At 40.3% G+C, this 13,515-nt stretch overlaps 1 protein-coding gene across 6 annotated transcripts in view; it reads right to left on the reverse strand.

Moving 5' to 3' along the window:
* LOC129202208 (poly(rC)-binding protein 3-like) overlaps nucleotides 1-13,515 on the reverse strand; it is a 533,188-nt gene that overhangs the window by 313,902 nt on the left and 205,771 nt on the right. Inside the window, exon 3 of one of the 6 annotated variants that reach the window (XM_054814520.1) lies at nucleotides 12,112-12,168. The exons of the other annotated variants lie outside the window; for them this stretch is intronic. The gene's annotated coding sequence lies outside the window, so the exon portion shown is untranslated. The remainder of the gene's footprint in view (nucleotides 1-12,111; nucleotides 12,169-13,515) is intronic. 6 annotated transcript variants of the gene reach the window in all.

Below are 13,515 nucleotides of genomic sequence, written 5' to 3' on the forward strand. Positions count from 1 at the left end.
GCATAAGTGGCAACAGACAGTAAAATCAGCTGCAAGCATGAGGAGACCATGTGGTCTCACTCTGAATGTAGCTCTAGGAGGACTACGTAACAGAGCAGAAAAAGTAATTTATGCACACAGTAATGATCATCAGCTTGCAGAAGGGACCCCATTGATTTTGCCATTTGATCTTCCACAAATAATTCTAAAGAAAGCCCCAAATGAATCCATCGAGCAAATGCCAGGGAAGGATCAAGCTAAAACACTACTCGGTATTCTTGGTAAACACAGAATAAAACCAGGAATGGCACTGCTGCTCAGATCACAGTATGCAATCGCACTGGGAAATGTAAAAACTCTCAATAATAATAATAATGTCTTACTATAATTAAGTTTTAAAGCCAGAAACCTGCACATTTTGGCCAGATATAGACATGTGGTTATGGTACAGATCTGCTAACATATCTAAGCATTTCACTGTTATTTAACACTCTCAACATGAAATTGGCTTATGAACGCTTTTATCGGAAAGAGGTCTCAGCGCTTCCAGCTTCCAATACCCACTGCTGGCCCACGGCTCCTACACAGCTGGGCAATTTCATTCTACTTAGCAAAGAGACTACAGCTAATTAAAAGCAATGTAGTCTTTTGGAAGGCAAAGAAAGGAGAATATTAAACCTTTCCGTCACTTCAAAATGCTGAGATTCAAACTCTGCTAACAATTTTGGAGTAAACAAAGCCACACTGACTGCAAAATACAGTCTTTAAAAATACTTGAAATATGCTGAAATCATGGATATATTTAAATGTCACTTTCTTCTTTCTTTGAACAGTTCTATAGATATTTCGAAACCTTCAAAGGAAAAGAAACATACCACAAACTGCAATATCTCCAGCCTTTGAAGTACATGTGGGAGACAACTCCAGATAAGAGAAATGTTCCTGGGTAAAGACAGGCTTAGCCAGGTGCACTCTTCACGGGGTAAAAAACTGGCTGGAAGGCCGAGCCCAGAGAGTTGTGGTGAATGGAGTTAAATCCAGTCAGCAGCCGGTCACAAGCGGTGTCACCCAGGGCTGAGTACTGGGGCCAGTCTTGTTTAATATCTTTACTAATGATCTGGACGAGGGGATTGAGTTTGCAGATGATACCAAATTGGGTGGGAGTGTCGATCTGCTCGAGGGTAGGAAGGCTCCACAGAGGGATCCAGACAGGCTGGATCGATGGGCCAAGGCCAACGGTGTGAGGTTCAACAAGGCTCAGTGACGGCTCCTGCACTTGGGTCACAACCACCCCAGGCAACGCTACAGGCTTGGGGCAGAGTGGCTGGAAAGCTGCCTGGTGGAAAAGGATGTGGGGGTGCCAGTTGACGACAGGCTGAACATGAAGCAGCAGTATGCCCAAGAAGGCCAACAGCATCCTGGCTTGTATCAGGAACAGTGTGGCCAGCAGGAGTAGGGAAGTGATTGTCCCCCTGTACTCGGCTCTGGCAAGGCCGCACCTCGAGTCCTGTGTTCGGTTCTGGGCCCCTCCCTACAAGAAGGACATTGAGGTGCTAGAGTGTGTCCAGAGAAGGGCAACGAAGCTAGTAGAGGGACTGGAGCATGAATCTTATGAGGAGCAGCTGAGGGAACTGGGGTTGTTTAGCCTGGAGAAGAGGAGGCTGAGGGCAGACCTTATTGCTCTCTACAACTACCTCAAAGGAAGTTGTAGTGAGGTGGGTGTTGGTCTCTTCTCCCAAGTAACTAGCAAAAGGACAGAGGAAATGGCCTCAAGTTGCGTCAGGGGAGGTTTAGATCAGATATTAGGAAAAATTTCTTCACTGAAAGAGTGGTGATGCATTGGAACAGGCTGCCCAGAGAGGTGGTAGAGTCACCATTCCTGGAGGTGTTTAAAAAACTTGTAGACGTGGCATTTCAGGACATGGTTTAGTAGACATGGTGGTGTTGGGTTGACAGTTGGACTTGATGAACTTAGAGGTCTTTTCCAACTTTAAGATTCTATGATTCTGTAAGACAGTATACATTTAACTACATTTAGGCTGCAGTACATCCCTTCTTCAGAGAGGTAACTGTTGTTTTCCTTACCATTGATCATTCCCAGCTGTGGGGATTTTGCAAGTGATCTGCAGATACCAAAGTCAGAACAAAAGACATGGATTGGTACCAATGGCTTTCAGTCCTAGAAGTGAGGAATAATTTAATTCGTATCACTATGAAAAAAAAAAAGAAGGAAAAAAAAATTATGCAGGTCCTCTGCTTCCCCTACTGTATTAATCTTAAGTGAATGCTACAAGTAATTAGCCCTGACTTGTGCTTCCAGCACTGTCCTTCCCTAGAGAAGTCAGAGACTTTATTAAGGAAATCACATAACTGCTGTCAACCACTTTATTTTATCAAGCTTTACTCTCATTTTTTTTCTCCTGGAAAACAAATTTAGCAGTGCATTCAGCCTCCTCCAAGTCCCCACACTGCTGCATTGCCAGTCACTGGAAAAAGAAGGTTCTTCAAAACTGCTACCATGGTCTCACTCAAGCCAGTCAATGGGTGACACTACAAGGGGGGGGGGGGGGCGGGATGTAAAAGGACCTAGCTCTTATTCAAACAGTCATCTGGAGAGGTATATATGGGAAAGATAGTTCTCAGCAGCTAGACATTTTACAAGGAAAATAAGGAAAATATTTCTAATTGCTGACTTGCAGCTTTGCAGTATGATATCAGTGAAGAAAACTACTACACTGCAAGTTCAAGAGAATGATAAACTGTAAACTCCTGATAAGAAAAAGATAGTTACGCTGTTCTTGAGCTTTATTTTTTTTTTTTTATTTTTTACAAAAGATAATCCCAACAATAAAAAAAGTTTGTAAGTTCTTGTTTTATAATTACAGGAAACATTTCTGAAAGGAAGAAGCTCATTAATGTGCTGATGACAATCCTAACTATTTCAAGATTCAAAAGAAATGTTGGAATCAATCAATCAATTTTCCTCCTTGGAAACTCTTATTTTCATACAAAAGAAAGCATCTTCACAAAGCAAAGGCTTCCAAGGGTGTTTGAGACTCCACTCATAAATTGAGGAATAACATAAGTTGCTTCAGAAAAAAAAAAATCTGAAAGAATATATTTTGTAAATCACAAAATGCTCAAAAAATGTTTCTTTTTTGTTTATTTTTTCCACATTACATAATATTGAATTAAATGATGTCTTCAACAATGTGAAAAGTGGGAGGCGAAAAATATGTATCTAGAACAAGAACTGATTTTGACTTTGCAATCATGTTTATTCTCTACAGAAAGAAATGCATTTTTTTTTAATGAGAAAGTAAATTTTTTTGGGGGGATGGAACAACACAGAAGAGTAGCAAATGTTTAACCAGGAAAAAAGCTTTTTCAGTTTCACAGTGATCCAGTACCCTTTTTATCTGAACATCTTGTCTGTGCATTTTACAAATTTCCTATCTGTTATAATGCTCCCAGACTGATAGCTCCCAGCAGAGCCGGGTAGCAGCGGGGCCTCATTGTGCCAGCCACAATACCAAGCACAATGGCAGACGTTTTATCTGCCCCAAATTGCTCATAATCCAGTGTCTGTGACACACGGCTGACTGGTGACAGTGCAATCACAGCTGTGAAACGAGCCCTTCTCCAGTAATGTTGCCATGCTTTCACACAAAGAGTTAAAGTAATATTTATCAATCCCGTGCAGAAAGGTTTCATTCTGAAGACAATCAAGGCTTTTGAAATCTCTCCAGCCACTGGCTACTCGGGAAACCAACATGTTACCCAGGCTCCAGGATCTACTTTCACCGGTGCAGAGTACACAGAGCCAGCGTGCTCCACAACCCTCTGGAAGACATCTAGGCAGAGCCCTTTCAGACACAGTTATTTAATTTGGCAAAAGCAGCTGAGGCTTTGCATTCCCTGTGCAGTATTTCTGCTCCCACATTGCAAGTGATCATAATTTCATGAGAAGCAGTTTAGAAAGGGGAAAAAAAAAAAAACCCAAACCCAAACCAAAACCCCAGGTGGGATACATTCCCTATGTAGAAAATTGTAACCTTGCTACTGAAGTTGCTTGCTGAATACCTGAATTTACTGCAACACTAAATACATGCCCTGGTTTTGTTTCCACCTTCTGTTTTAAAAATGGAATCAGAATTTTTACACACTTGCTCATCTGCATGGTTGGGATGTCCCGATAACTTTAGTTTGAATGATCAGTCTCTGATACACCACTGCTCAACCACAGGGTTGTCTTGTAGGCATAACTAAAAATGGATTTTAAATGACACTGATACAGAAGCAGTACTGTTTCCATCCATACCTCACGCTCACAGAAGGTTTTTGCCCCTTCAGAGTTAATTTGGCATTCAACAAAAAAATGTAAATGGCATTGCCTAGCAAGGAGGAAGAAACTCCTAAAACTGACTTGCTTTAGAGGAAACTTCTGCTCTGCTGATGGTGGGGCCCTTTCAGAGGGTTTGCCTCCCATCACTCAACCCTGCCCTTCAGCAGCTGGAGATCGTGTTCGGTCAAGTCCCTCTTCAAGCAGTAATAAAGAGATAAAAAAAGTTATCATACAAAAACCTGATACATGAATAATAGGGTGCTGCTTAACAGCTGCTTAATTATTACATCCAGGCTATACCTTTTCTACAGGCATTTTTAATTTATCTCTAAGAGGATTTATGGGATGGATATGCTATCTGAAAAACAGATGACGAGGTCAGTGCAGCCCAAGGTATTTCATTTCAGCTTTTACAACTAACACACACAGTGGAAGTGCTGGAAAGGTCTCAGAAGAGGAGTGGATTTGTCAAGCGCTCTCCTCCTCTCACACGTGCATTTGCAAGGGGAGGTAATGGAAGACCAACAGCAAGTATACTGAATTAGAAGGGCACAGATGGACAGTTCTGGGAGAGAACAGTACAAACAAGCATGCCACAAAGAAGCACCAGGTACAGAATTTTTAATTTCTTGCAGTGTTTCGCCAGTGCGAAAGAAAGTCTCTAGAGTACAGCTTTGCTAAATGGCACCTTGTTGAGAATGAAGCGAGCTGCACTCTCTTCATATTTAACTTTCAACTGCCACACTTTGATGGCAGAATAAATTTTGTCTGTTTTTAAAATAAATACCCCTTAAAACAGTACCCTTTGACCAGTATTATTATTTATATCTGCCTCAGCAAACACAAAAAGAGCAGCTCAGATGCTACGTTATTAGAGATGGGGCTGCTTAGAAAGAACGAGGAAGGTATTAGGACATCCTATTAAACCCAAACTCCATGCACGGTGCAGTGCCCACCTGGAACCAGGGCACTGCTGTGGGAGCCGGCACCCTCCCGGGAAGCCACTGCTCTTCTGAACTCAAGCTTGGAAACGATCCTCTAAGATGAACTGAGCACCTAAGGATTTGCACAGGTCTACTAATACATGTATAAGCTACTCTATGTAGGATGCGTCCCGATGAAGAGGCAGCATTGTATAGCTATTGTTAAAGAAAAAGCAGCACTGAAGTGCGAGGAGGAAGATCAGGGGACAGAAGGAAAAGAAATCCAAAAAGGAGAGATCCAGGAGATGAATTAGTAGAGAAGAGAGTCAGTGGTTTCATTTTCACTTGGCTCCCCAGACCTTGGTAAAGCCTGTAGCTCAGCTTACTATATTTAGAAATGGATGTCTTCCTGCAGGTTTATTCAGTGATTTGAACTGGAAAACATTCTCTTGCTGGGGGAAGAGAAATGGAGAGGGCAGAACATCCTCCTGCTCCACTAAGACTGAAATTATATTTCAGATTCAACTAGGTCTCCACCAGAATAAAAGACACCCAATTTTGAATCTGAACTTGCAGTTAAATACACTTACAGAATTTCAGCGTTAGTGGTTGGACATGAAAAAGCAGTCATTTATTTCCCAGTTTATTAAGCAGCTCCAATCTCTGAAAGCTAACTTGGTTTCGCAGACACAGTTGGCAGGAAGGTTGGATTTTCAGTTTATTCTCCTTCCCACTACCCCTGCCACGTCTTCACATCAGAAAAAAACCCAACTGTTTGTAGATTGCCAATAAACCTGAAACTCAAACAGATTTTTAATTCCAGAAAAAAACAGAATAGAGTTTCTGACACAAAATACCCTCCATTATTTGGCTGTGCCATCTTTATGCCAGCTGAACAAGAGAAAATTGAGGTGAAATTAAGAGGTGCTCTGAGCTACTTGATACCAATTCAAAGGTAAAGCACAGCTGGAACAGACAACTGCCTATTAAGTCTACGAAAAGGACAGGCGTATTGTGAGCGGGAGAGGAGGTGTTACTATTCGACAACATTAAATCTGAGTGGTCTGCCGGGAACTTTCACAGGGAGAGCACCGAGAAGCAAAGGCTGTCCAAAATGGATACAAATACGTTGTCAAGCTGCTGTGACAGATCCATTATGGGTGAGCAGCTTAGCAAAATGAACTCGATCTCAACTGTCTCACAATATAAATGCCACAAGCTCAGAAGGACTTGAGCTTCCATATCCCCCATCCCTTCCTCTGAGGTTAGCAAGAGAGAGCTGGCATCAAAGAGAAGCAGCGGGTCAAGGAAAGCCTTATCCAGAAGAACCACCACCCCGGGAAAGATGCTCCTGTCACATGCCAAATCTGCCACTCTGTGAGACTACACGCTTTCAAACACATACGCTCTCACAGTTGCTCTCTCTCCTTGTTCGGTTGCAGAAAGAAAATTTCAGTGCAGTTACAGAGAACAAACAATACATTTGCATATACCAATTTCTCAAGTTGCACCACGACATCATAGCACATGACTTTTTTTTCCCTACTGTGAACTAATGAATGAGCACAAAACGGATAATGACCTAGTGCTGGTAACAACTTGAAACTTGTTAAATGACATTTCCCCAGAGGTATTAGCAGTAATACTTCCAAACTCAATCTATGAGGTATACATGTGATATATATGGGTAAGTGAAAACTAGAGCTTTTAAAATGTGTTCAGTTTTCAAACACAGACTATTTAAAACAAAGTTAAATTTTATGATAACAGTTAAGGACATGTTACAATTTTTGCTCACACTAATATGATTGTTCAGCAAAAAGCATTTCAGCATGTAGCCTGGTGATTTGCAGAGCCGTGATGTCAGCAAACAACTCACCAGCCAAACTCAAAGGATCTTCAGAATAACCACAGTAGCAAGGCAGCAAGGTGGGGACTGAGAAAAGATGAAGTAAGTTATCTCCACTCTTCAGGAGGATTTCTCTCACACTGGGATGAATTTATTAGGAAATATAGTAATTTACAGGATTTCCTATTATTTCTTTCCTTTAAACTAAACAAGCTTTTCCACTCTCTTCAGGTCCATCCACTCCAAGAGAACTGCTAGAGCAGACACCAAAGTTTCAGAGGATCTCTGCTAATTCAGCACAGTACAAGCATTGCCACGTGTGTAGATCTGAGTACAGGGACGTGTGGACAAGCACATCAAAACAAAAGCTCACCCAAATATGACCTTCTAGCCAACATGAAGAGAGACTAAAGTGAAGTAGGTGCCCTCACTGTAGAAGATACAGACTACTTTACTGGTTTATTAAAATCCAACCCTGGCCTTGCTCCAAATCACGTTTGATGCCGCAAATCAGGAAGAATAGCAAGGGCTCCCTCCTGGCTGATGATCAGCTAGCTCTGTATGTTGCGCCACAGGATCAGGTACTGCTGAGAAAGCACACAAAGGAAAAGTTTCATGCACAAACCTGATCACCCAAGAATCACTTTTATGTCTTTCCACTCTCTGCCCTCCCTCTTTTCCAATGCTACAGCACAAGAGTGATCCACCTACAAGTGAGATCTTACTGCAGAAACGCTGTTTTTCAGCTCCACTCAGTACACAGACTGACAGCTAACACTACGGCTCCTAACCCTAGCTGAGGTCCAACAGTGAGTTTTGTGCCATTGCAGCCCAGCCAACACTGCATGGCTCACTCATGGGGCGAGGATTCCTCGGTCACATCCAAGAGTTGGTCAACATTCGTCATACAAACCAAATACTTTCTCACATAACTGCCTAAAGGACTTTAAAGTCACCTGAGCAATTCAGCAGCCATTTCTAGTCCCTCCCCCATTTTTAAAAGCACACAGTCCAGCATTTACTACAATACTGCTTTTTAACACCTATATACCTTGCTTATTTGCAGGAGCGAGTGTACTGGTGCCAATTCTAGCTTTGGAGGGTTTTTGAGATGGAGAAGTAGGGCATTTGCTTTTCTTAAACTGGCCAAGTCCTCACTGGCCAGGATTTTTTTTTTTGTCTATTTTTGTGGGTTTCTTAAACAAAAATAGTTATATTATTGTCATGAACTCTGGTTAGATATCCAATCTGAAAAAATTTTGCACATAAGTCTCAAAGGACTGCATTGGATTATCAGTACCATTTGATGAAAGTAAGTGCTCTCTAATTTTTTAGTGTGCCCATATTAAATGAAAAGAGATATCAACTTATGGAAACATTTATCTGAACTAAGTTACCACGGTCAAATGATGACCTTATGAGATTGAAAAAGAAAGAGCCATTAACTGGTAGACCGCCATGGAACCAAAGGAGAAAAATAATGAGACATCAAGCAGAATAGCGTTAACAAAAAAACCCCAACAAACCAACACCAACCCCCCCCAACCCCCCCCCCCCCAAAAAAAAAAAATAGCCTCCAGTCTTCAGTATTTACTGCACATATAATGCCAGGTTGTTATTTTTACTGACATCTTTCTGAGCCTCTGCACATTGCAGAACCCCCCTAATAGAAACAATACCAGCAGAACAGAAATAGCCTCATTTTCAGGAGCTCTATCTCCACTAAAAGCTTATTTTAGTTTTCTTCAACTCCCAGTTCATCTCTGTGAGGAACAGTACTCAACGTATAGCTGCTGAACCATAAATACTGACATCACAGTAATAAATAATCCTAATAATCAATTTAAAAGCAAAGCAATATAGGGAAAAGAAAAAACCAAACAAACCTTACAAAGTACCATTACGAATAAAACCTGGATATGTCTAAATCCCTTCAGGTGTTCAGTTATTCTGATTAACACATGCTAAGCATGTTAAACACAGTGTTAAAAAAAACGAACCAAGAAAAAAAAAATCAAGGTTCAGCAGGATATGCTTTATGGCAACCTCTTCTTTTTTTAATGAAAATGTGTAAAGAAGATGAAGATCATCCTGTGATTACTAATGTCTAATGCATGTTCACTACAAAGTTTACCTTATTCAGCACCTGTCCTGTACTTTTGAACTCTACATGGATGGTGGTCCTTCATTTTCTAAACACCCCAGTTATCAGTATTATTCCGTATCAGACAAGCAACTTCTCACAATTACCTTCAGCAAATTAGATTCTCTTCTGCCATCCTTAGCAGACCTATCTGAACCTGGCCTCTATGTCTCTCATTTCATCCCCTTTGTCCTTTTGCTCTCTTCAAGGCATGCAACTGGTAATTAAGGCAGAATTAATCAAGAGGAGGAGCTACCATCACAACAGGTAATGAAGCACTAGGAACAAGAACAACACAATGCACTGAGCCAGGGATAATGAAGAATGGTTTTAGTTGTATTTCTTCACTTTCCCATCCCCACCAACTTCTCATTGTAGCTCCTCCACTATAACCTCTGCCACCGAGCTCTCACTTTTGGCCTTTTCATCTCCCTCTCAGCTCCATATTTCCAACTTGCTGGAATTTCCGTCCCTGAACCAGCTGCCTGTGCCTGCCTTCCCTTTTCAGCAAAGTGCTACTCCTCTTCCAAGAATAAAAGTGTCTCCATCCCTGTCCCCACATAATGAGCTATATACACATGAAATCCACTGACTGACATTTATTTTTCTGAATTTTTTTTTAGGACATTAATAATGTTTCTTTGAAAAATTTTAAGTGTGTTCCATGGCTTGACAGCATTGTGTGTGTCACAGACTGTTATTCTCTCACCCTCGTGTTTCCAGTTTCAGCCTGCAGCACAATATGTATTCCATTTCCTCAGGATCAGACCTTCCAAAACATTGGATGCTAGCTCCTGACACAGTGAGGGAAAAAATGAGCCTGTAAATGTAGCCTCTTTTAATGAAAGATCTATCTATAAAATGCCTAGATCTTTTATAATACAGAGGAGATACACACATGCACACACACAAATAAGAAAACCTCTTCTGAAAAGATGAGCTCTGCCGAGATGAATCCTTCCCTTTCTGCAAGGAAGGAAAGATCTACATATTTCTGCAGCACCATTTTTCCTTTTTCTGCTTCCCACAAGCAAGCAAGAATTGATTTATCCAATCCATAATAAAAGGCAACATAGCAATGGAAAAATATATCCATCTGATCCAGTGTTACCAATCACACTTACACAACATGCACATGCGACAGCAGTTTCTCTCACACACTCCTGCAACATAAGTGCACCTCTCATTTGAGTAATTAATGTTCAGACCACATTAAGTGCCTGCCTGTATAAATTATTGCAAGGTATCACACACACGCTAAGTTAAACTAAGGTTCATTTTGCCTAGGAAGGGATGAGTTTCTGAACTATAAATCACAACATACTGACATTTCAGAAGCTACTCAATCCATGTGCAATACATAGGTCTGGATGGCAAACTGTTCTGGTGCTAAAATATTATTATATGTTTTATATTCCCTATTATTAAATTTACTGTCACTTCATCATCCCAATGTTAGACTGGTGCTACCAGTTTGCTTTTGATGGTCTGTACCAGAATGGATGAAAAATGCAAGTTAAAAACCCCAAAACATATTTGATACTTTGGAAAGAATTGATAGAAGTAAAACAGACTGGAGTTAAACTCTCTCCTACAGAACTTCGTAAAAAGAAAACTCTGAAGTATCGACAAAGTTCTAGAAATTTATCATCATGTTCACACTAGTAGGGAAAGCACTGACACTTTTTTCCACCTTCATTTTTAAATCCTAACCATAAAACCCTGAATTTAGACAACAACATGTATTGTAAATAGGACTCAAAATCCTATCAGGAATATATATCTTGTCCAGATTACTTCAGAAAATGTTCCCTGCAACTTGAAAAATTACATCATTAGGCAGTCTCCTAAGCTGGAGTTCAGAGATGACAAACTAATAGTTATTTGTTGTTTCCTTTTTTTTTATGTACTTAGACATTTCTACTGCAAGTTTCAGTTCAACTTTGTTTGTCAGATCAACTCTACCCAATTAAATACACTTCTCCACAATGCATCTGCTAGGAGTGACACAAGTAGTGCAGGACACCCCCAATTGCCTAACTGCTTCTAAATGCCTCAACCCTTCCGGTAATCATTTCCACAGTGGATGTCCCTGCAACAAAGGGTTTCTAGACCCTCACGCCAGCTCGGATCAAATCCTTTCACATGTGTCTCCGCTGTTTCTCTGGAACTGGAGCAGCCTCACATACTCCAGGGTAAGCAAGACTCCTTCCTGCTTGATCACACCACTGTTTCATGACTGTAAGACCAAACAGGTCTGTAGATCTATGCCTTAAGTATTAAACAACTGCCATGAATAATAAAGTTCAGTGAACAGCACAATATAAAACTCTACCCTTACTTTAGCCTCTCTTTTATGTGACAGCGACATGCTTGAACACCTTCTTTACAACACTGCCCATCTGATTAAACAGTTGAAGAGAAAAGACAAAGAGTGCCATTAAGTAATTTAGCATCATTGACTATTACTCTACCCAAACAATTATTTATTACTCTGTGAGCATGTGGACTATGCATCAATTATACCAGATTTTCTGAGCTGTCTCCCCATAAGCCCAAATATCCTTTTTCACGCTAAAATATCTTACCACCTTATTTCAAGAAAGAGGGTATATTGAAGTTACTTTTTTATTCACTTATCTCCTGCTGTATATTGTTTTTGAATAAAAAGCTCATTAATAAAAAAACCCTTTGTTTTTGAAGTGTCATTTGGGAGAGAGGCGAAAGGAGGTAAATTTTCATTTCACTTCCACCAGTGTAAATGCAAAACAAGTGAGATAATATGTCTATAGTTTGCACTTACACTAGCATAATCAAGATCAGTATTTGTCATGTGGCAGTAATGTATTACCATGTGTCAGAATCAACTTACCTGTGACATCAGATGTCCATGAGCCACAATTCCACCTCAATCCAAAGAAAACTTGACCTGTTGAATATGAAGCAATACATTTTCACACATGATGAAGTCTTGCCCTCTTTAAAACAGGCTAACGAGCCACAGATTTTTGTGAGGAACAACCAAAAGCACTTTGTTACTGCAGAGAGCTTAGCATCCCACAACTTTCTTTTCGCTTTAAGTTACAATTCAAATACTTCCAGATAACTTAAATTTCCCAATCAATAACCTATCTTGTTTTAATCTTTACACAGTGTTCACTGAGGTTCAGCGTTTGGTTCTAAGAAGTATCTCAGAGATTTACAAAAAACCCTGAAGGTTACCAATTGTAAAAAGTTTGTACACACAAATTCTTTCGGTGCCCTTTGAAAAAATCTGCAACAAACAAAAAGCAAAACCTACCCTTCTTCCTTTACTTCTACTTTTTGTCTTTGTTCCTTTCTATATATTATTTCTCTCTTGGAGTCAAAAGAAGGGAATGGAAAATATGGGAAATGGAAAGAAACCATAAGGACTGTCAGGGAGATGAGGGGGCTGTTTTCTGCCAACAGTACCATTATATTAATTGAATTTTTATACAATCAGCTCTCTCAAAATCATAGCTGTCAAGTATTTAGTTTTCTTATATTCACACAAACTTAGATTCAGAACAGTTTTGATGAAATTTCTTGAGCTATAAAGCAAGGTAAACAAGACTCTAGTGGCTTGCGTTCACTAGAAAGTAAGCAGAAGTACAGAGGTGTCCAACCCTCATTAATGTACGTAAAACATATTGCTAATGCTAATATTGTTCCTGAAAAGAAAACAGATCAAGTTTCAACTCTCCACTAGCATGACAGCAATATAAGATGAATTTTCATTATCTGAGTTTGAGATGAAATTTCATCTACATCTTTTGGTGTACAGAATTGCAGTGTCCTGTATTAATTGCCTCCAAAGTGAAGCACAAAACATGACTCCATCTTTACTGACTTAAATTGTTTAACTGACTCCACTTAAGCAGTGCAAAAGATCTGGTTTCATGGTAAGCTAGGAAAAGATACACAAGTCAGGAACATTTAACCTGTGACATCTGACATGGATTTTTTTTTTACGCAATCTATGTTAACATTGGCTTTCCTATTTTTCCCTTGGTCGTACGGCTGCAGGAAACTCTACTGCATCATACTGCGGTCAGTAAGCAAAGGCTCAATCCCATTTCCAATCAATTGAGTGGCAAAACTTCCATTAACTTGATAGGGAGCTATAGCAGTGCCTGAATGGCAAAAGATACCCTGCAGGCCCCCTTTTCTTGCCTTGGGCAAGGATTACAGGCGTCAATATCTTAGGATATAAATAGGAAAAAAAACCAGCAGTTATTTGGGAGAGTTGAGAGAG

This window comes from Grus americana, chromosome 2 (assembly GCF_028858705.1).
Source record: "Grus americana isolate bGruAme1 chromosome 2, bGruAme1.mat, whole genome shotgun sequence".
NCBI classification, from domain to species: Eukaryota; Metazoa; Chordata; class Aves; order Gruiformes; family Gruidae; genus Grus; species Grus americana.